The sequence below is a fragment of the Cebus imitator genome, unplaced genomic scaffold, assembly GCF_001604975.1.
Source record: "Cebus imitator isolate Cc_AM_T3 unplaced genomic scaffold, Cebus_imitator-1.0 Scaffold83, whole genome shotgun sequence".
In the NCBI taxonomy this organism is placed as follows: Eukaryota; Metazoa; Chordata; class Mammalia; order Primates; family Cebidae; genus Cebus; species Cebus imitator.
In genome coordinates this window covers 1,022,736-1,044,345 of record NW_016107398.1, presented here as the reverse complement: position 1 = coordinate 1,044,345, position 21,610 = coordinate 1,022,736, and the positions used below count along the sequence as shown (strand labels likewise).

General features: G+C 39.0%; 1 protein-coding gene across 4 annotated transcripts in view; it reads left to right on the top strand.

Annotated features, from left to right (window-relative positions):
• Positions 1-21,610, top strand: part of RTN1 (reticulon 1) — a 470,076-nt gene that overhangs the window by 349,925 nt on the left and 98,541 nt on the right. The gene's annotated exons all lie outside the window — the stretch shown is intronic.

Sequence of the window (21,610 nt, the reverse complement as noted above, 5' to 3'; positions counted from 1 at the left end):
GTTGCCCAGGCTGGTCTCAAACTCCCGACTTCAGGTGATTAGCCTGCCTTGGCCTCCCAAAGTGCTGGGATTATAGATGTGAGCCACCACTCCCGGCCCAGTTAATTATTTAATGCAGGAATACTTTCTGCAACATACTCTTTCATAACATTTCAGTTAGTAAGTTTGCAGGTTTCTTCCTATGTCACAGTTTGATTGGCTGCTTTCCAACAAGTTATAGGAAGTTGAATTGATCTCACTAATAAGGTCTTTCCAAAGTATATTGTGGGACAAGTTGCCTCTGGGGAGGTTTCCTAAAGCCAGCTGACCCAATTTGTCATGTTCTGTTGACTGTAGTTTTCAATAAATAGATGCTGAGTTCCTCACCCATAATATCTCAAAATGCAATATGTGGATATAACATCTGTAGATCAGTATTTTCTAGTATGCCCCAATTAATTTTAAATGTCCAGCCAGGGTTGGAGTTCACTTAGCCCTATCTGTTGTATATAGGTTTTTGTTATCTTTAGGCCTATGTATTGGGGCTCCCTCCTCAATCCCTCCTTAGCCTCAGGTATGCCTTACTCTTTGACTGTTAAAAAATCTCAAATTTTCAATGGCTTAGCTCAGCAATCATTTATTTCTAGCTTACAACTATTGCTATTTGGTAGAGGCTTTCCTTTATTCAGCTACAGAGGGATTCAAGCTCCCTTTCTCCTGCACCAGTTGAATGTCAACATATGGCTTCTCAGGTTGCCATACCAGAGGAAGAAAGAGCTCACACCAGCTCTTAAAAGCCTCCCCTGGAAATGACACATGTCACTTTTGCTTGTGGCTCATTGGCCAGAATTTGTCACATGACTCTATGCATCTTGATGCATGGGGCACACTGGAAATTTGACGAGGTCCTTATCATGGACCTCTTGTACAGTGACCTCTTGTCTTAGATCTTCATAGCACTTACCATCACCTAGTAAATGATGTGTGCCTTCCTTTATTTGTGTAGTGCATATCTCTCCCAAGTAGACCTTAAGCTTTTTGAGATCACAGCCTTTTGTTCGCTGCTGTATCTCTAGTGCTTACAGCCATGCCTAGTGAGTATTGGGGACTCAATAAACATTTAATAAGTAAGTGAATGGCAACTCTATGCATGTAGATGAAGCCACTGAAGTCCTGTGCTTAACATTTAGCTCATGCCAATTCTGGTCCTTTCAGCTGTGGAAAAGCTAGCAGGATCAATTCACAGAAAGAACCATTAGGGGCACTTCTCTTTAAAAGGGAATGAATTTATGTCAAGCTTGGAGTGCTGCAGGCTCCTCTATGTTTTAAAGTGAAACTTTACATGCAAAGAAGGTTCAGCCTGGCTGGGCACAGTGGCTCATGCTTGTAATCCCAACACTTTGGGAGACCAGGTGTTTGAGACCAACCTGGGCAACATGACAAAACCCCATCTCTACCAAAAAAAAATATATACAAAAATTAGCCAGGTGTGGTGGTGCATGTCTGTAGTCCCAAATACTCAGAAGGCTGATGGAGGAGGATCACTTGAGCCTGGGAGGGTGAGGCTTCAGTGAGCTGAGATCATGCCATTGCACTCCAGTCTGGGCAACAGAGTGATGGTCTGTCTCAAAAAAAAAAAAAAAAAAAAAAAGCCGGGTGCAGTGGCTCACACCTGTAATCCCAGCACTTTGGGAGGCCAAGGCGGGCAGATCACAAAGTCAGGAGTTAGAGATCAGCCTGACCAAGATGGTGAAAGCCCTTCTCTACTAAAAACACAAAAATTAGCTGGGCATGGTGGCACGCGCCTGTAATCCCAGCTACTCGAGAGGCTGAGGCATGAGAGAATTGCTTGAACCCGTGAGGTGGAGGTTGCAGTGAGCCAAGATCCCGCCATTACACTCCAGCCTGGACAACAAGAGTGAAACTCCACCTCAAAAAGAAAAAATTAAAAAAAAAAAAAACAGAAAAAAGAAAAATGAAAGATGTTTAGTCCTGTGGTTATTTTTTATGAAAAGTTACCTTTGAACAATGAGAAATTTTAGGAATATTTGAAGTAGTATTTGGGGACGAGGTTCAGTTACATTCTTATCGTGATAAACATGGAATCGCCTCTTTAGAGTAGATAGACAAATCCCTTCGGGTTTCATCTGTTTCTTATATAAAATGCTTCAGATGACTGCCATTTCTCTCAAAAGGCTCTCCCATTTTTGTTATATGCTTTCAGTTATCTGAACTTGGAAGTAAACTTTGGTGTACTTCTAATTAGGGCAGTTTTTTGTCTGCTCAGACCCCCATAGGCATAACATAGTACTTCGCAAGTACTAAGAACTGTCATCCATAACATAGAATATATTTTAGTTACCCTAATGGTTGGCTCTTCAGATATCTAACTCTCATCTATGATTTGAAATGAGTTCTCATAGTTCTATTTATTTGAGACATTTTAAATAGACTAATGTGCAAACATGCATACATTGAGCAAACAAAATAGTATTATGAACTTTCATACATAGATAAACAAAACTTAACAATTATTATCATTTTGTCGTATTTGTCTTCTCTACTTTTGGGAAAAGCATTTTAAAATTAGGTCACAGCCACCAAGACATTTTGCCCCTAAATGCTTCAGTGTACATCTCTAAAAATAGGACATTTTCTTACATAACTATAGGCTCATTATTACATCTAACAAAACAAATACCTTAGTATCATCTAATGCTCAGTTCATATGCAGATTCTCCCAAGAATCCTCCAAATTTTTTTTTCCTTCCGTTGGTTAGTTTTAGTTAGAAAATGAACAAAAATCTCTCAACTTCTATTTTCCACTACATTAACTGTAACAAGAACATGGAGCAGTAGAAAGTTCTCTCAGTCTGTGTATTATGTGATGATCAGATGGATTTTCTTTTTTCCCAATATTTTCTTATGTAATTCCTCAAACATATAGAATAGTTGATAGAATTCTTCAGCGCATCACTGTTTCCATGGTTCTATTTTTAATTCTCTTCCTGACTTCTTAGTAACTGGGACTTGATAGTCTCTACCCCTCAGATTCAGTGAGAAAGTAAATAAGCATTCTGTGGCTCCTTTTTAGGTGGAAGCCTTAAATAATATTTGCAAAGCAGATGGATAATATGTCATTTCTTTGCATGGCTTATAAATCTTGGGAGTATCTTCTCAGCTGGGTAGCTCATGACAATCTATAAATATTATTGAGCCTGACTTTCAGTTGGCAGTACTTTTCTGGGGCATCCCCAGAGAGCCAGGTGCTGACCTGTTGCCAGTGAGATCACCATGTGAGTTAAGTGAGAAAATGATGAGCCACCCTGTCTAATACTGAAGCAATTGGAACTAGCAGTGTATTTACACCTTATGCAATGTCAGTTGTATTTCAACATTATCTGAAAATACCATGCAAAGGTATTTGGAAAGGAGAAAAACAAATCTGGTTTTTAAAGTGTCTGTCTGAGGGTTGCTGCCGTTGCTATGGAAATCAGAGAAGCAGATTTTCACGCTTTAGCACACCAAGCTTGTTTTTGAACAGATTCCTGAGACTGTGGGCTCCCCCCCCCCGCCTATTCTGAGTGGTTTTGTTAGACATAACCTTGCTTGAATAATATTAACATATCCCTTCTGGGAAAGCACATTAGGTGCTAATGCTTGGAGTTGTTTTTAGCAGAATGATTTAACAATACCGATTCCTTTTTCATCTGTCTGTTTTTAGATAGACTGCTCCTGTAATCAGCGTCAACATACAGCTCAGCTTGGAGCATAAGGAAATGTTAGTTTAATATTTTAGTGCCATCTGCTGTAAGTTTCATGGCATTCTACCCCATCTGGCTAACTTGCAGCAATTCCTTATTTTTTTTTGTTTTTAGTTTTAGAACACAGAAATCCCTTTTCAAATCTTTCGTACTGATTGGGTCCTGTTTCTTCCTACTGAATACCGGGTGAGGCTGTTGTCAGAATGTTTCCTTGACTCTAGGTGTTCATTTCCTGAAGATTTCTGTTTCAGCGTGTGAGTGTGTGTGTGTGTGTGTGTGTGTGTGTGAAAGAGAGACAGAGAGAGAGAGAGAGAGAGAGAGAGACAGAGAGAGAGAGAATTATCAAGCAGTTTACTTCCTAGACGTCTCTTTATTTCAAATGATGCTGACCCTTGGTGAGCGAACATTTGTAAATTCAGCAGCATTGCTATATCAACAACTATTGAGAACTCATTACATGCCAGGCTCTTTCCTAGTTACTAGGGGAGAACAAAGCAGGCTCCCTTCTTTCATTGAGTGTCATTAGTGGAAGAGACTAATAGTACACAAATAAGCACACATATCCTATAGTTATCAGGCAGTGGTAAATGCTGCAAATTTTAAAATGATACAGTCTAAAGAAAGCTATTTTAAATACGATGGCCAAAGAAGGCCTGATAGTTGATAGAGTTAGAATATTGGAATGGATGTATTAAGGTTGCTACAAGGACAACAGATATGCTCTCTAACCCTGTGCCTTGAGGCACTTGTTAAAGATAGACTCTTGTCATTAGCTAATTAATTATATTTTAACATTAATGATGAACATTATACGGATGAAAAACAGGTCTGTTCTTTGAAAGCCGTCAGAGTTTCTGTTGTTGTTTCTTTGGAGCTAGATGGACCTTGGGCTTAATTTGGCTTGACAGTTCTTCAGTTCAGCACATGGTATGAACACCTCCATGTGTCTGATTCTTAGTTGAGTTCCTTGGAGAATAACAAAGAAACTTTTCTCCAGGAGTTGCTTTTAACTGTATGCTTTCCCAACTCTCAACCCATCAAAGGGATTGAATAATACATATAGAATATTTAAGAATAACACCAGTTGCTTTATGATTGACTTCAACTACAAATACTGTCAATCCTAAGTGCTTATTGGATTTCAGAGGAGAGAGAAGTGTTAAGATGTCTAGCACCCTTCTCTTTACCTAAGCACTTTAGAGGTCACTTTGAGCAGAACATTGAGCATCACAGAGATTACTAATATTCCTTTCATTAGAAACAAAGAGATTCTGAAGTCAGGTAATTAGAATCATGAAGAACCCATGTGAATTCTTCTGTGTTTTTATGTCTGTGTTTGCTCGCATGTGTGCACACACTCACATATGCACATGCTCCATACATTCATTCAAGAATCAAATTTTAGGCAACTACTGCATGTGAGTTACTGGTCTGTGTCTGGAGAAATGTAGGGAGAACTTTCCCCTCTAAAGGTTTGAGAAATTCAGTCTGTTGAAATAAGCTGACAATAGACAGATTAACAGGAGAAAGGGCATTACAAGTGCTCATTGGAGCCACACAAAATATGAGATTCAAAAAAGGGTCAGATGGCTGATGCTTAAATATTTTTTTCCTAGGAGAGAGGTAAAGTGAGGGATGTAGGCAATTTTAGAGGAAGATTAGATGGTTTTTTAGGGGATTTTAGTGACCCCAAAGAGCAGACATTAGCCTGGGACACAGTTCTTCTGGGCTCTGGGAGAGGTGATGACAAGTTATCATCGGAACGTGAGGGGCAGAATGACACTGCAAACAAAGTTTGTCTTATTATGCAGGTAAAGAAGAATAGTTGAGAGAACAGGTGAAAATTCTGCCGGGTGTGGTGTCATGAGCATGGAGAGCTTTCTCTCCTGTGACATAAGTTAATCTTCTCTGCTTAATGTAGATTCAATGGGGAAGGCCACAACAATTGCATTCCTTCTAGATGAACTTCCCGTAGTCAGATAAGACAATTTCAGAGAGAACGCCTTTCTGTGCCTTGAAAGGAAAAGCTGGGGGTGAGCGGGGAGGCAGGAGAAGGTCAAAGAGGAAGTTTGGCTCTGAGGCCTTTCACTCTCCTTTGTTCAAAGCACTCAGCATGCCAAAGGGCCATATTTTGGGGTATCATTTTCTGAGCCCCAACAGAAACTAAGATGAGTAAGACATAGTGCTTGCCTGCAAGGCATTTGAAGAGACATACATATAAACAGATTGGTGTAATAAAGTGTTATAAGGTCAATGAAAGCAAGCAATGCTTAACCTAGCCTTGTCTGTGTTAATGATTTATGTTGTGATGTTTGAAATGTATGACTATTCTAATCTTTCTATGTCTGTTTTCTCGTATCTTCAAAAAATCTGGGACAGGGAGAAGCATTAGCAAAATAATGACTCTTAGCCTTCTTACTTTAGGTAGAAAGGTTGGGTTGTTCTAAAGTAATGACAGTATTTGTTTTGGCTTACTGGGAAGTAAGGCACATAAAAAGAATCATTGCTTTAATAGCTTGAGTACCAATATCAGATGTTGTAGTGATAGTTAGTATACCAGTGGGAGAGAAGCAAGCAGTAAGTACATTTTCTCCCTGTTTTCCTGTTTACACAGTGTACTTGGAGTTACTGGATAACTGTAGAGACTCATTAGCCCTCTGTACAATTAAATGTAAATGCTCATCTTAGTAGAGGCTGATCACAAGGTAGTTGCAAAGTTGGGGTAGGGGAAGAGGGTCAGGCAACTGTATGAACTCCTAAGCATGCATAGACTCTCCTGTCCTTGTTCCTGGGAGCCCATGGCAGCCTCCATGGAAGCAAAAGTAAAGTTGAGTTTGGGAATAGGGGGAAGTTGTTGAATGTCTTATTCCACCTCTACTCTCAGAAGTGCTATTGATAAGGTGCTTCGGGGGTACAAAGGAAAGATTTAAGTCCATCATATTTCCCTTACTGTATATAAAATTATCCAGCTGAGCAACACTTTCTGAGCCAGGAAAATATTTGTTGAACTAACTAAAAACTGTAAAAGCTGCTTTTTGCTGAGTGTTTATAATGATGATCCAGCTCTCTGATTACCCTCTTCTCCCTTTCCCCAACCCAGTGTGCTCAGTTGGCATCAAAATGATATGTCTATGGTCTGTGGGAGAGGGGGTTTCCCTCCTGATCACAGTGTCTGGGAATCAGCAGCAGCAGCAGCAAGTCAAATTCCAGGACCAGCACTGGCTCTCCCCAGATGCTTTCACTGCCATTTTTATACACTTCTCTCCTCTGCGCTCTCTCAGTGACTGGCAATTTGATAGTTTCCCCAATTTTCTTTTACTTCTATCTGCACAGCACAATGCTGAATTCAGAAAATGAGAACCCAGCCATCACTTCACTCTGATGTAGGGGCACCCTGTCAATGGAAATGTGGACTGGTGTGTAGGTTCTAGTGACTCTGGGTCTTTGAAGCTTCAAAAGCTCGCCATTTTTGGTGCCAGCAGGTTTTCAGAGCTCTGAGCATTTCTGTTTCCCCTTTCCCTGATGGCAGACCATATTGTATCTACTGCTCTTTCACTCCATCCTCACAAAGACATAAGGAGAAGTTTGCCAAGGGGGAACATTGTTCAATATTGAATGGGATTTCTGAGCAATGTTGCATAATCTTCCTAGTCAATTTTTGAACCTAGCAGAGATTTGACTGTTCATAGGGGGTGGGAGGGATGTTCTTGAAGGGACTAGAATTAAGATTCTTATGTAGAGACTGTGAGTCCCTGGAGGGCCTGAAATCATGCAAATATTTGCAGGAGCATTTTGCTAGGCCAAGATCCGTAACTTTCATCAGACTCTCAGTGGGATCTGTGACTCCAAAAATAGGTTTAAATTTAAAACAGGAAGAGAAAACACTGGACTTGATAATTTCAAGAGCTCCATGCTGTCTGAATCTGTGATTTCCTGCAATATTATTATCCTTCCCTGCAGAAGGACGAATAATACAATATAATCACCTTTATTTTTCTAGGAGCTTCAAACTGTGGAATCACATTGCCTCAACCTGGAACACTCCTGTTCACTGTATAATATTTGACTGAGCAGCATGCCATTTAAAATAATGGTCATATGTGAGTGTTAGCTAACAATCAAAATTTTAGTTACATCATTCCATATAGATACATAGGTAGCTGGTATATTTATATAAAAAATATTCATTGATACATCTTATACATCAGGCACTGTTTGAAGCACTTGAGATACATCAGTGAACAAAACAAAGATTTTTGTTCTCATGGAACTTATATTCTTGTAGGGGGAGAAAGACAAGAACAAAATGTGTTAGTCCATTTTTGCATTGCTGCAAAGAAGTACCTGAAGATGGGTAATTTATAAACAAAAGACATTTTATTGATTCATAGTTCTGTAGGCTTCACAGGAAGCATGGTGCTGGCATCGCATTCTGGTGAGGCCTCAGGAAGCTTCCAATTAGAAGATGAAGGACAGCAGTCACATCAAATGGCAAGAGTGGGAGCAAGAGAGTGAGGTGGGAGGTGCCACAATCTTTTAAACAACCAGATCTCACGTGAACTCAGTGAGAACTCATTGATCACTAAGGGGATGGTGCTAAACCATCTATGAGGGATCTGCCCATGATCCAATCACCTCCCACCCTAGGCTCCACCTCCAACATTGGGAATTGCATTTCAACATGAGATTTGGAGGTAACAAATATCCAAACAATATCATATAATGTATATACAAATTATATAGTATGCTAGAAAGTGATAAGACTCTGGGAAGGAAAAGAAAAAGTAGAAAGACATGGATTGAGAATGTGATGGAGGGAAGGGCAGGTCACAATATTATATGGGGTGGTCAAGGGAGAGAGAACTCATTGAAGAAGGTGAGAGTGGAGCAAAGATTTGAGGAAGGCAAAGAACTTACACCAGCAGCTATGGGGTGGAAGAGCAGCCTAGGAGGAAGGAACATCTGCAGCAAAAGGCCCTAAAGCAGGAGTTTTCTAATATGTTCACAGAACCTCAAGGAGGCCAGGGTGGCTGGAAGGGAGAATCACCGGAAAAGAGGTCAGCAAAGCAAGGGGAGGCAGACCACAGGCCTCATGATTCTCACTGGAGTGGAATGGGACCCCCACAAGGTAAAAGCAGAGGAGTGAGCTACTCTGATGTGAGCGCTCACTCTGGTTGCCATATAGTGACTAGACAGGAGGGACCAGGGAGAAGTAAGGAGACCCATCAGAGGCACTTCAGGAACCCGAGTGGGAGATGGTAGTGGAACAAGGTTGTAGCCTTATAAGCAATTGTAAGATGAGTAGCTCAGGAAAACATTTCTCTTCTGTTATTTAGAGCAGATGTAGATCTTAAGTAAGTTTTGAAGAGGAAGCAACCTTGCCATATTGTACAGTGCACTCATAGGGAGTCCTGCTTGCATAGACTTTCCAGTGTAGGGCAGCATTCTGGGAAGATAAAGGCCCTGATTTAATTATTGATTAATCAGTGCTTTATCAAAAAGCATTTTTATTACTATAATCTCAATTGTTAAGTATTTTCTAAAATATGTTAACTTTCTTATCAATTTTAGCAAAACTTAAAAAACGATATAGTTGGTGACAGGATTTACAGGAGCCTCCAGATCTCAATTCTGAATATAATTTTTTTTTAAAAAAAGGAGAATTTTGTTTTACACAAAAGCAATCTTAGAGAACATTTACTCCAATTCATTAATTTTACAGTTAGAGTAAGTAAGGCACAGACAATTATGAAAGAATCTGAAACAGGAGTCAGCAAATTAGAGCCATTTTGTATTTGTTGATTTGTTTTTGTAACAGCTTTACTGAGATATAATTCACATACCATAAAATTCACTCTTTTAAAGTGTATAATTCAGTACCTTCACAGAGTTGTCCAACCATCACTACTACCTAGCTTCAAAAAATTTCATCACCCCAAAAAGGAACCCCATGCTTATTAATGTTCATTCTCCCTTCCCTTTCCCTCAGTCCCTGGCAACCATGAATCTACTTTCTATTTCTGTAGATTTGCCGATTATAGATACAGTTTACATTTCCTGTTAATGGAATCATACAATGTGTGGCCTTTTGTGTCTGGCTTCTTTCACTTAGCATAATATAATATTTTCAGGGTTCATTCATGTTGTAGCATATATCAGTACTTTATTTCTTTTTATGGCAAAATAATATTCCATTGTATGAATATACCACATTTATCCACTCATCATTTGATGGACATTTGAGTTGTTTCCATTGCTAACTATTAGGAATAATGCTGCTATGATCATTCATGTACAGGTTTTTGTGAGGACACATGCTCTCAATTATCTTGGGTATGTAGCTAAGAATGAACTTGCTGGGTCATAAGGTAACTCTACATTTAACATTTTGAGAAGCTACCAAAATGTTTTCCAAAGTGGCTGCATCATTTTACAACCTCAGTAGCAATAGGTGAGAATTTCAATTTCTCTACATTCTCACACTTTTTAATTTTAGCTATCCTGGTGGTTTTGATTTGCATTTTAATGATGACTGATGGTGTTGAGCATCTTTTTATGTGTTTATCAGCCATTGGTCTATCTTCTTTGCAGAAATGTTTATTCAAATTTGTCCATTTTTAAATTGGGTGGAATTTCTTTTTACTGTTGAACTATAGAGTTCTTTGTATGTTCTAGGTACATGTTCCTTATCAGATACATGATTTGCAAATATTTTTTCTTGTTCTGTGGGTTGTGTTTTCACTTTCTTGGTGGTGTCCTTTGATAAATAAAAGTTTTTAATTTTTATGAAGTTACATTTATCTATTTTTATATATTTTTGCTGCTTATCTTTTGGTATCACATCAAAGAAAGCAGTACTACCTAATCCAGGTTAACCAAGATTCATTTCTTTGTTTTCATCGAAGAATTTTAGAGTTTTAGTTCTTACATTTAGGTCTTTGATTCATTTTGAGTTAATTTTTGTGTATGGTATGAGATTGAAGCCCAACTTCTGCATATAGATATCCAGTTGTCTCAGTACTGTTTGTTAAAAAGACTGTTCTTTTCCCAGTATATTATCTTGTCACCCTGGTCAAAACTAAATTGACCACAAATGTAAGGGTCTGTTTCTAGATAATTAATTTTGTTATATTGATTTATTGTCTAGACTTATGCTAGTTTTATATTATCTTGACTATGGTAACTTTGTTGTAAGTGAAATCTAGAAGTGCAAGCCCTCCAATTTTGTTCTTCTTTCTCAATATTGTTTTGACTATTCTGGATGCTTTTTATTTCCATATTAATTTTATAATTAGCTTGTCAGTGTCTTAAAGGCAGTAAGCTTGTACCTTGATAGGAACTGCACTGAATCTAGTTTGAGGAGTACTGCCATCTTAACACTATTGGTTTCCAATTCATGAACATACAGTATCTTTTCATTTATTTAGGCCCTATTTATTTCAACAACATTTTGTAGTTGTCATTGTATAAGTCTTGCACTTTTAAAATAAATTTATTCCTGATTATTTTATTCTTTTTAATGCTGTCATGTCACCCCCTGTTTTTTAAAATAAAATTTTATCAGAATGCAGCCATATTCATTTTCTCACATATTTTCTTTGGCTTGTTTTGTGCTACAAGGGTAGAGTTAAGTAGGTGCAATTGAGACTATATGGCCAACAAAGCTTAAAAATGTTTACTGTTTGGCCCTTGGCAGGAAGAGTTTGCTGATTTCTGGTCTCAAATATAATTTGTTGGCAGGAAAGCTGATTCTTTTCTTTTTCTTCCGTAGAGATGCTGTGTGGTAAGATGGAAGAAGAATCGTGTTCATATATTTGATTTTGAGAGATATAAATAAGATTTGATGGCACGAATTTTGGAGTAAATGAGACCTAGGTTCAAATTCTAGACCTTCGCTTTCCATTTGATCTCTCTGAAATTCTGTTTCTCCTCCTTGAAATTTTAGTTTCCTTTTCTTATGAGGGAAGAAAGTGACTTATTATTGTCATATGTAAGAGCCAATGCTAGAACTTGCCTCAAACTTCTCCTTTTTATCCATTGTCATTTCCACTGCTTGAAAGTTAAATCTCTGGCCAGGAGCAACAATCTAAATATTGCTCCTTGCCCATCCTCCACACTAAATTCTTAACATCAACCCGTTAGATATGTCTTTATTATTTATTTATACCATTTGTTTTTTTCATAAAAATGTAAGTGCAGAAAAATATGTTACTCAATATTATATGAAAATGTTTTTTTGTTTGTTTCTTTTACTCCTATGAAAAAGATAAATGATTTCATTTCCTAGTAAAGGTGTTCTAGTTTGACTCATAAATTTGCACGACACATTCTTTTCTTTTTCAACTTTTATTTTTATTTTATTTTATTTTTTAATTTTTGTAAACAGAGTCTTGCTCTGTCGCTCAGGCTGGAGTGCAGCAGTGTGATCTCGGCTCACTGGAACCTTCGCCTCCCAGATTCAAGCAATTCTTCTGCCTCAGCCTCCTGAGTAGCTGGGACTACAGGTGTGTGCCACCATGCCCCGCTAATTTTTTGTATTTTGTTTTTTAGTGGAGACAGGGTTTTACCATGTTAGCCAGGATGGTCTCAATCTACTGACCTCATGATCCTCTGACCTCATGATCCGCCGACCTCATGATCCGCCCACCTCAGCCTCCCAAAGTGCTGAAATTACAGGCGTGAGCCACTGTGCCCTGCCTATTTTAAATTTTTTTATTTCCATAGGTTATTGGGGAACAGGTAGTATTTGATTACATGAGTAAAAACTTTAGTGGTGATTTGTGAGATGTTGGTGCACCCATCACTCAAGCAGTATACCCTGAACTCAAATGATAAAAGACACTTGCATATTAACCATGATGATACAGAAAAACGCAGCAGTTTCGACCACCAAAATTATATTTCTGGCAACATCTACTTTGTTGAAATAGATGGCAACAAGCTTCCAGCTGGAACAGATTAAAATGGATTTCCTCTTTCTCAATGTTTAAATCTACTCCAGAAAATGATGGCTAGACTAAAAGGAATCAAAATATGACTCAGGAACTCCAGTTGTATAGGTAAAGTGCAGACTGCCAATTACAACTAAAAGTTCAGAAATGTTTTAGAAGTGTAACCTTGTAGCAAATTTAAGTCTAGTGCTTACAGCAAACTAGAGGCCTTTTTCCAGGCACAATTTTAGCCTGATTCTTTTTTTTTTTTTTTTTTTTTTTAGTCCATTTTTAAGCTGCTGATAAAGACATTTCCGACTGGGCAATTTACAAAAGACAAAGGTTTACTTCAACTTGTAGTTCCATGTGGCTGGGGAAGCCTCACAATCATGGTGGAAGGCAAGGAAGAGAAAGTCACATCTTACATGGATGGCAGCAGGCAGAGAGAGAGCTTGTGCAGGGGAACTCCTCTTTTTAAAACCATCAAATCTCATGAGACTTATTCACTAGCACAGCATGGGAAAGTCTTATTCACTAGAACAGCATGGGAAAGTCCCCATGATTCAATTACCTCCCACCATGTCCCTCTCACAACACACGGGAATTAAAGATGAGATATGGGTGGAGACACAGCCAAGCAATATCATTCCACCCCAACCCCTCCCAAATCTCATATTCTCACATTTTAAAACCAATTATGCCTTTCCAATAGTCCCCCAGAGTCTTAACTCATTTTAGCATTAACTCAAAAGTTCACAGTCCAAAGTCTTTTCTGAGACATGGCAAGTTCCTTTCACCTATGAGCTTGTCAAATCAAAAGCAAGTCAGTTACTTCCTGGATACAGTGGCGGTATAAGCATTGGGTAAATTCAGCCATTCCAAGTGGGAGAAATTGGCCAAAACAGAGGGGATACAGGCCTCACACAAGTCTGAAATCCTGCAGGACAGTAAAAACTTAAAGCTTCAAAATGATCTCCTTTGACTTCATAATTTCACATCCAGGTTACACTGATGCAAGAGGCGGGTTCCCATGGTCTTGGGCAGCTCTGCATCTGTGGCTTTGCAGGATACAGCCTCTCACCTAGCTGCTTTCACAGGCTGGCATTGAGTGTCTATGGCTTTTCCAAGCAAATGGTGCAAGCTGTCAGTGGATCTACCATTCTGGGGTCTGGAGGATGGTGGCTCTCTTCTCACACCTCCACTAGGCAGTACCCCAGTAGGAACTCTGTGTGGGTGCTCCAACCCCACATTTCCCTTCTGAACTGCCCTAGCAGAGGTTCTCCACAAGTGTCCTTTCCCTGAAGGAAACTTCTGTGGTGGCATCCAGGCATTTCCATACATCTTCTAAAATTTAGGCAGAGGTTCCCAAACCTCAGTTCTTGACTTCTATGCACTTGCAGGCTCAACACCACAGGGAAGCTGCCAATGCTTGTGGTTTTGAAAACACAGCCTGAGCTCTACCTTGGCCTCTTTTAGCCATGGCTGCATACTGCATGGGGACCCTTTTAGCACAGAGCACCAAGTTTTTAAGCTGCACACTGCATGGGGACCCTTGGCCTAGCCCATGAAGCCATTTTCTCCTAGGCCTCTGGACCTGTGATAGGAGGGGCTGTCATGAAGATTTCTGACATGCCCTTTAGATATTTTCCCTATTATCTTGGGTATTAACCTTTGGTTCCTCATTACTTATGCAAATTTCTGCAGCTGGCTTGAATTTCTTCTTAGCAAACGGTTTTCTTTTTCTTTCAAATTGTCAGGCTTCAAATTTTCCAAACTTTTATGCTCTGCTTCCCTTATCAAACTGAACGCTTTTAATAGCACCAAAGTCACATTTTGAATGCTTTGCTGCTTAGGAATTTCTTCTGCCAGATACCCTAAAACATCTCTCTCAAGTTCAAAGTTCCATACATCTCTAGGGCAGGGGCAAAAATGCCACCAGTCTCTTTGCTAAAACATAACAAGAGCCACCATTGTTCCAGTTCCCAACAAGTTCCTCATCCCCATCTAAGACCACCTCAACCAGCCGGGCGCAGTGGCTCAAGCCTGTAATCCCAGCACTTTGGGAGGCCGAGGCGGGTGGATCACAAGGTCAAGAGATCGAGACCATCCTGGTCAACATGGTGAAACCCCGTCTCTACTAAAAATACAAAAAATTAGCTGGGCATGGTGGCGCATGCCTATAGTCCCAGCTACTTAGGAGGCTGAGGCAGGAGAATTGCCTGAACCCAGGAGGCGGAGGTTGCGGTGAGCCGAGATTGCACCATTGCACTCCAGCCTGGGTAACAAGAGTGAAACTCCGTCTCAAAAAAAAAAAAAAAAAAAAGACCACCTCAGCCTGGACCTTTTGTTTATATCGGTATCAGGCTTTTGGTCAAAGCTATTCAACAAGTCTCATGGAAGTTCCAAACTTTCCCACATTTTCCCTGTCTTCTTCTGAGCCCTTCAAACTATTCCAACCTGTATCTGTTACCTAGTTCTAAAGTCACCTCCATATTTTTGGGTATCTTTTCAGCAACACCCCACTCCTGTTACCAATTTACTCTATTAGTCTGTTTTCATGCTGCTGATAAAAACATACCCATTACAGTTCCACATGTCTGCGAAAGCCTCACGATCATGGTGGAAGGCAAGGAAGAGCAAGTCATGTCTTACATGGATGGCCACAGGCAAAGAGAGAGAGCCTGTGCAGGGGAACTCCTCTTTTTAAAACCTTTATATCTCATGAGACTTATTCACTAGCATGAGAACAGCATGGGAAAGACTTGCCCCCATGATTCAGTTACCTCACACTAGGTCCCTCCCACAACATATGGGAATTCAAAATGAGATTTGGGTGGGGACACAGCCAAACCATATCACCTTATTTTAAAAGTTAGCTAATGTAATCTTTGAAAAATAGTAGGCCGCTATGACTATTTATTTCTTCCAATGGAACATAATATTAGAAAAGATATGTTGATAATGATGTTACCTATTTGTAAAAATCAAGGAACCATCAGTTATTTTTAACCTAACTAAACAAAAAGCTCTGAGTCAAAGAATTTCAGGGTTGGAAGGAACCAGTATTTTAAAAAAATCTTATGAATATTCTCAGTACAGAGAACTCACTGCCTTCCAAACTGACTTTCCATCCTTGGAGAGTTCTGAGATAAGAAATTTATCTCATATTGATGTTACTTATCCACTAATCCTATTGTATCATGCAGGGCCATAAAATAAAAAGATCACTATTATATCGACCTTTGGTCTTCACCTTTCCAGACACTACATTACCATTGCTGTTTTATCACCACAGAGTGCTTTTAAGTCCACTTATCCCCTCTTTTAGCCCATCTACCTCCTCCAACCCCCTTTTCTAAATGTTATGCCCCTAAACAGTAAATCTTTTTGAGAAGTATGTGAGTTGGATAGTGTGGTTTACAGCAAGATTATGACTTCCCTCTCTATGGACACACAGTTTCTACTAATTCAACCTGCACTCATCACCTGTTTGTCAGCCACATCACACTGTTGACTTGTGTTAAGCTTGCATTATCTAGTACCCATAAGTTTTTATTTATTAATGTGCTAGGAATAAGCTATATATTTTTCTATTTCATATTATTATGGTTGGCACTTTGAGTGGAAGTACTAAGCCTTACATTTTGTCTCCATTAAATTTCATATTTTTAGGCTAACCCTATTTTTCCTGAAAGATTTGGGAGGATTCTATCACTCAATACTTTTACTATCCCTGTTGCATTATCTATAGGTATGATTACTCACTTCTTACTTATCATTTGATGAAAGATTTGAGAGCTCATATCCTTTCATGGGCCACTGAAACTTCTCTCCAGATTTAAATTCAATTCTGTAAACATGTATTCTGCATTTTCTTTATAATGGACTATTCTCAGAATTGGGAATTCAGTGATGAACAAGATAGGGTGGTAGTCTCAAACACATCATCACTCTATAGTGGGAGAAAGACATCCAGAAATAACCATGGTATAAAATACTAAGTATAATAACAAAGGTGTGAACAAGGAACACAAAGGAGAGGCCAGTAATTATCTGGGGGAAGTTTCTGATGCATACCAAGATGAGGGATATTTGAGCCAAATTTTGAAAGAGAAGGAGATGTTTGTGAGAAGTACAGGAAAAGAGTCTGATTGCCATTCATTAATCAGCATTTATTCACAGGAAAACGAAATGTTATGTTCCTCATAGTTCTTCTCTTAAGAGACAAGTGGACAAAAAAATAAAATAAAAATGAGACTCTACAATGATGAATAGCATAAGGCAATCAAAACCAAACTCAGGAGTATGTAGTGGCTACTTCATGGTGCCATATCAATCACATTATTTCAGAATGAGTGACTACATTTAAAATATTTTATTGATCTTGTGATTCTTGTTTTTTTTTTTTTCCCATGAGAGCAGTTAGGAAACTCTTACTAATGTTCCTTAAATTTAGTGTTTAGGGACCAAAAATAGGAAATCCTGAAAAATCATTTCCTATCCTATTGGCCCAAATCTCTGCTTTGTAAGACACTCCTCTATCTTAGAAGCATTACTCCTGTCCGGGTTAGATCCATCAACAACTAGGTTACAGTAGCTTCCAGCTTCTTCAGCCAGTATTTGGGACCTGGAAGTCACAGTAAACTTCACACTTTGGTGGAAATTTAGTAGTATGTTGCTGACAACAAATGAATTTGTTCCCCCTCCTGCCAGCCCTGCCCTTGGGATTCATTCATGCAGCTATAGTAAATAGCATTTTCCATGTAGTGTCTCTACAAGGACAATCAATTCAGCAACAGACTTTCTCCTTTAAAAAATAAAAAAGTAAAGTAATTAAAAGCTGCTATCTTCTTACAACAAAGACCTGAGAATATAAAAGTACTTCTTCACTTATTAGATTATGATACTGACCTTTTAAGCAGTGTCTTAGCTCTGAGGATGATGAGTGACTTGCGCAGTAAGCAATCTGAAGACACCAAGGTAATTCTGCTGTGGGCCAAGTCATTCATTTAGTCAAGGGTGTTCCTGCCATTTAGCAATGAGCCTGCATCTTTTAAAAGCACAGTCATTTGACTTACTTCCTCAGCATAAAGGTACTTGACCTTGTCTGCTGCCAGGCAGGTAAATGCACGTATTAAATTGCCTTTGACAATAGAGAAGTTTAAGACTTAGGTGACTGTTGGAAACTTAGCTGAATAGTTGCTCTAACTTCAACAAAATCACCTGCTTAATCTGTCTAAATCTCCAGGGAAGCCACAAATAAAATGAGTGCCCTAAAAAAACAAATTTTTTAAAACTACATAGTTTACATATATAAAAAACTACATGCATATAAAAATATTTGGGGCCAGATCAACATATAATTTGAGTATTTTTTATAGAGTTTACAGACTACAGTATGTAGAGTGCTAGAATCTTTCTGATATATATGTGTGTATGTATCATGTATGTATGTATATGTGTATATATAAATATAATATCACTATATAGCATTGTGCTGATATAATCAAAGGTAGATTTAGGGATTAATAAAGCCAGATAATATTTCTTGGAAAAATAAAGAATTATCTTCAATTTATATGGATAAAAGAGATGGTAATGTTTTTTCACCTATTAAATCAGTGAATTCTTCAGCTTTTTCTAGTTTGTAACGAATAAATCCCAGACCTCAGGGCTACAGTGAGAAATAGTTTTTCTTTGGTATAATACATCAGGGTTTGGTTCTGCCAAAGTCTGCTGGGCTCAGCTCAGGTTGGCTTAGCTCCATGTGTGTTTTCATTTTGGAACCCAGGCTAAAGGAGCAGCCCCTGTCTAGGACATGGTATCCTGATACAAGGATGGCACAAAAAGGCCCTAGCCAAGCCACACAGTCACTTTTAAGCTTCTGCTCAAGTGGGGTAAATGAACATCTTGTTCCCTCACATTCCATTAGCCAAAGCCTGTGCCATAGCCAAGCCTAAAGCCAGTGGATGGTAAGCAGGATGAAGGTTGTATAGTTGTTTCTTCACATCCTCACCCTCTTTTCCATCACTTTTATCATAAGCCTAGAGAGTGGTAATCAGAATGTTCTTCCAAATGGAAAGCTCTGGGGTTACAGTCTGAGCTTGCTTTTTCCTCCTGCCCACCACCTCACAACTTAACTTCCTCACCCCATCACTCAACATGACACCAAGTGCCCTTGCCTCTCTGGGAACTTCTCTCCACCATGAAGGAGGACAGAATACTCTAGTGCTACTCTGAGAAACTGGTATTGCTGTTTTTCTGTCTCTAGTAACATACTTCAAGGCAATACAGAGAAAAGAAAACTAAGAAGCCCCATGCCATCTGTCCTTTGTCTGTAGCTGCCTACTTTTCCCATGCAGGGGTGCTGTTTGCTGTCCACACTGAGACCCAACCACTCCCTCTTGAATAGTTTCTCAGTTATATATGAGTTTCTGAGATCTGTCAGCCTCGTTTTTCTTTCTGTGGCTTCTCTAGTGTTGGATTTGGGGAGAGAACAAGTAGCTGGTGTAACCTGCTTGTTGAAATAGTTTCTCAAGCTACTTTGAGTTGTATAACCAGTTATTTGCACATCCTAAGGATAAATTGATCCATAATGTTGGAAACTTAGCAACAAATTTTGAATGGCACAGAAGGTATAAGAATATAACAGAAATTTTCTTTTCAACCTGAGCTTTGAGGCTGTAAGACACCATATAGAATTTTCTCAGTTTTGTAATTGATGCGCTTTAATGTTTTTGCACCATGCAAATTTTCAGAATCACTTCCAGAAGCCTGAAAATCATGTTTCTTAAAAACGGTATTTAATTATGCTTTGTCATATAAAATACATTGTGATAAATCTCTGATTCTTAAAAAAAAAAAGTGTCATGTATATGTAAGTACATATGCACACTTATGTATGTAATTTCTGCCTTCCATTCTTAGAGCGTTTGTCAATTATTTATGCCCATGGGGAGCAATTTTCCCCCTCTTCCCATATGCCTAGAAGTATGACTCTCATTACTTCCAGATGGGTAATCTGATGCTTTAAATTATTACACTAGCATTACTTTCACTAAGAGTTTATCATGAATCAATATTTTTTGAAGTTAAAAAAATCCTGATTTAGAAAACAAAGTTGTGAACGGCCAACTGAGGAATAAGAGCTGAGTGATGAAACACCTGGCTAAAGAAGGAAAAGGAAATGACCCTATGCTGAAAGGTGGTATTTGGTATTAAAGTAAAATTTCAGAACCCAAATGGACCATTTTTTAGATATATCTTCTTTAAACCAAATTGAGATATGGACAAAGGTAAAGGGAACTAAAATACTCTGAGCAGGGTCTGAGTCCAGCAGGGAAGTCATCTTCAGATGTGCTGCCATGGAGCAGGCTGACTTCCTTTGTTAGTAAACACATTCATCTGCTGTGGCATAGACCAGCCTTTGTTTGGATTCTCAGGGATTCTTGTATTGGGTACATGTTTTTCTGTAGTAGCATTGTCTCAAAGAATTATAAGGGAAAACTCAGCCACAAGAAAACTTTGGACAGCAGCATTCATATTGAATTGTACTTGGAGTCCAGAGTTACAGTAAACCTTGTACAAAAAAGTAAAAACCAGGAAGGAACAAAATAACGGCATTCGCGTGACCTGGATGAAACTGGAGACCGTTATTCTAAGTAAAGTAACTCGGGAATGGAAAACCAAACATTTATATTCTCACTCGTAAGTGAGAGCTAAGCTATGAGGATGCAAAGGCATAAGAATGATACAATAAACTTTGGGATCTGGTGGGATGGTGAGGGTGGGAGGGAGGTGAGGGGTAAAAGACTACAAATTGGGTACAGTGTATATTGCTTGGGTGATGGGTACACCAAAATCTCAGAAATTACCACTAAAGAACTTATTCATGTAATCAAATACCACTTGCTCCCCCAAAATCTATGGAAATAAAAAAACAAAAATAAAAAAGTAAAAAACAGGAGGCTTATTAGATTAAATGAACATATAAATGTCTGCTAATATTATAACAAATGCTACAAAAGATAAGTTATGCAAAAACTGATATTTGTTTTTAATAATACTGTCTTGTCGGTTTGGGCAGCTACAACAAAATACCATAGACTGGGTGGCTTACAAACAAGTGAAATTTATTTTTCACAGCCCTGGAGGCTGGAAGTCCAAGCTTAAGGGCAGAGGGAGAAAGCCAGCTCTCACTAAGCCCATTCATGTGGTCTCCATTTTTATGACCTTTCATAACCTCCATTTTCAAAGGCCGCACCTCTTAATGTCGCCACATTGGGGTTAAGGTTTCCACCTAAAAATTGGGAGAGGGGAGTGATGGCAAATATTCAGCTGGTAGCAACTACCTAATAATTAAAGGTGGCTCATTGCTTCTTAGTGGTCATCCTGCTTCCAGTCTTGTCCCTGACAGGGTGTTCTCCACATGGCAGGTACAGATTGTGAATCAGACTACGTCAGCCACCAGTTATAAACCAGTCATTGTCTTCCCAGTGCTCTCAGAACAAAATCTGAGCCCCCTGCTGTGGCCCTGCCTCACTCTCTGGCCTCATTTTCTACCTCTCCCCTTCTCATACACCATCTTCCAGCCATGCTGAACTTCATGTTTCTCTAGCACTCTGAGTTTGTCCCTGCTTCAGGGCATCTGCACTCCTGTTCTGTTTTCCAAGCATTCTCTCCTTTCCTGATCTTTTTATTGTCCACTGTCTCTTGTTATTCTGTTCTCAGCCTACATGTCACCTTCTCAGAGAGGGCTCCCATGACCACTAAATCTAAAGTCACCATCAGTTTAGTTGCTTGCACATTACCCTATTTTAGTTCTCTCTGTGAATTAGGTAATGAAACTCTGCTTCTTCGTTGACTCTCCCACCAGAATAGAAGACAGCAGCACTCTTGTCTGCTTAAAATAGAAATTATCAATAAATATTTGGTGAC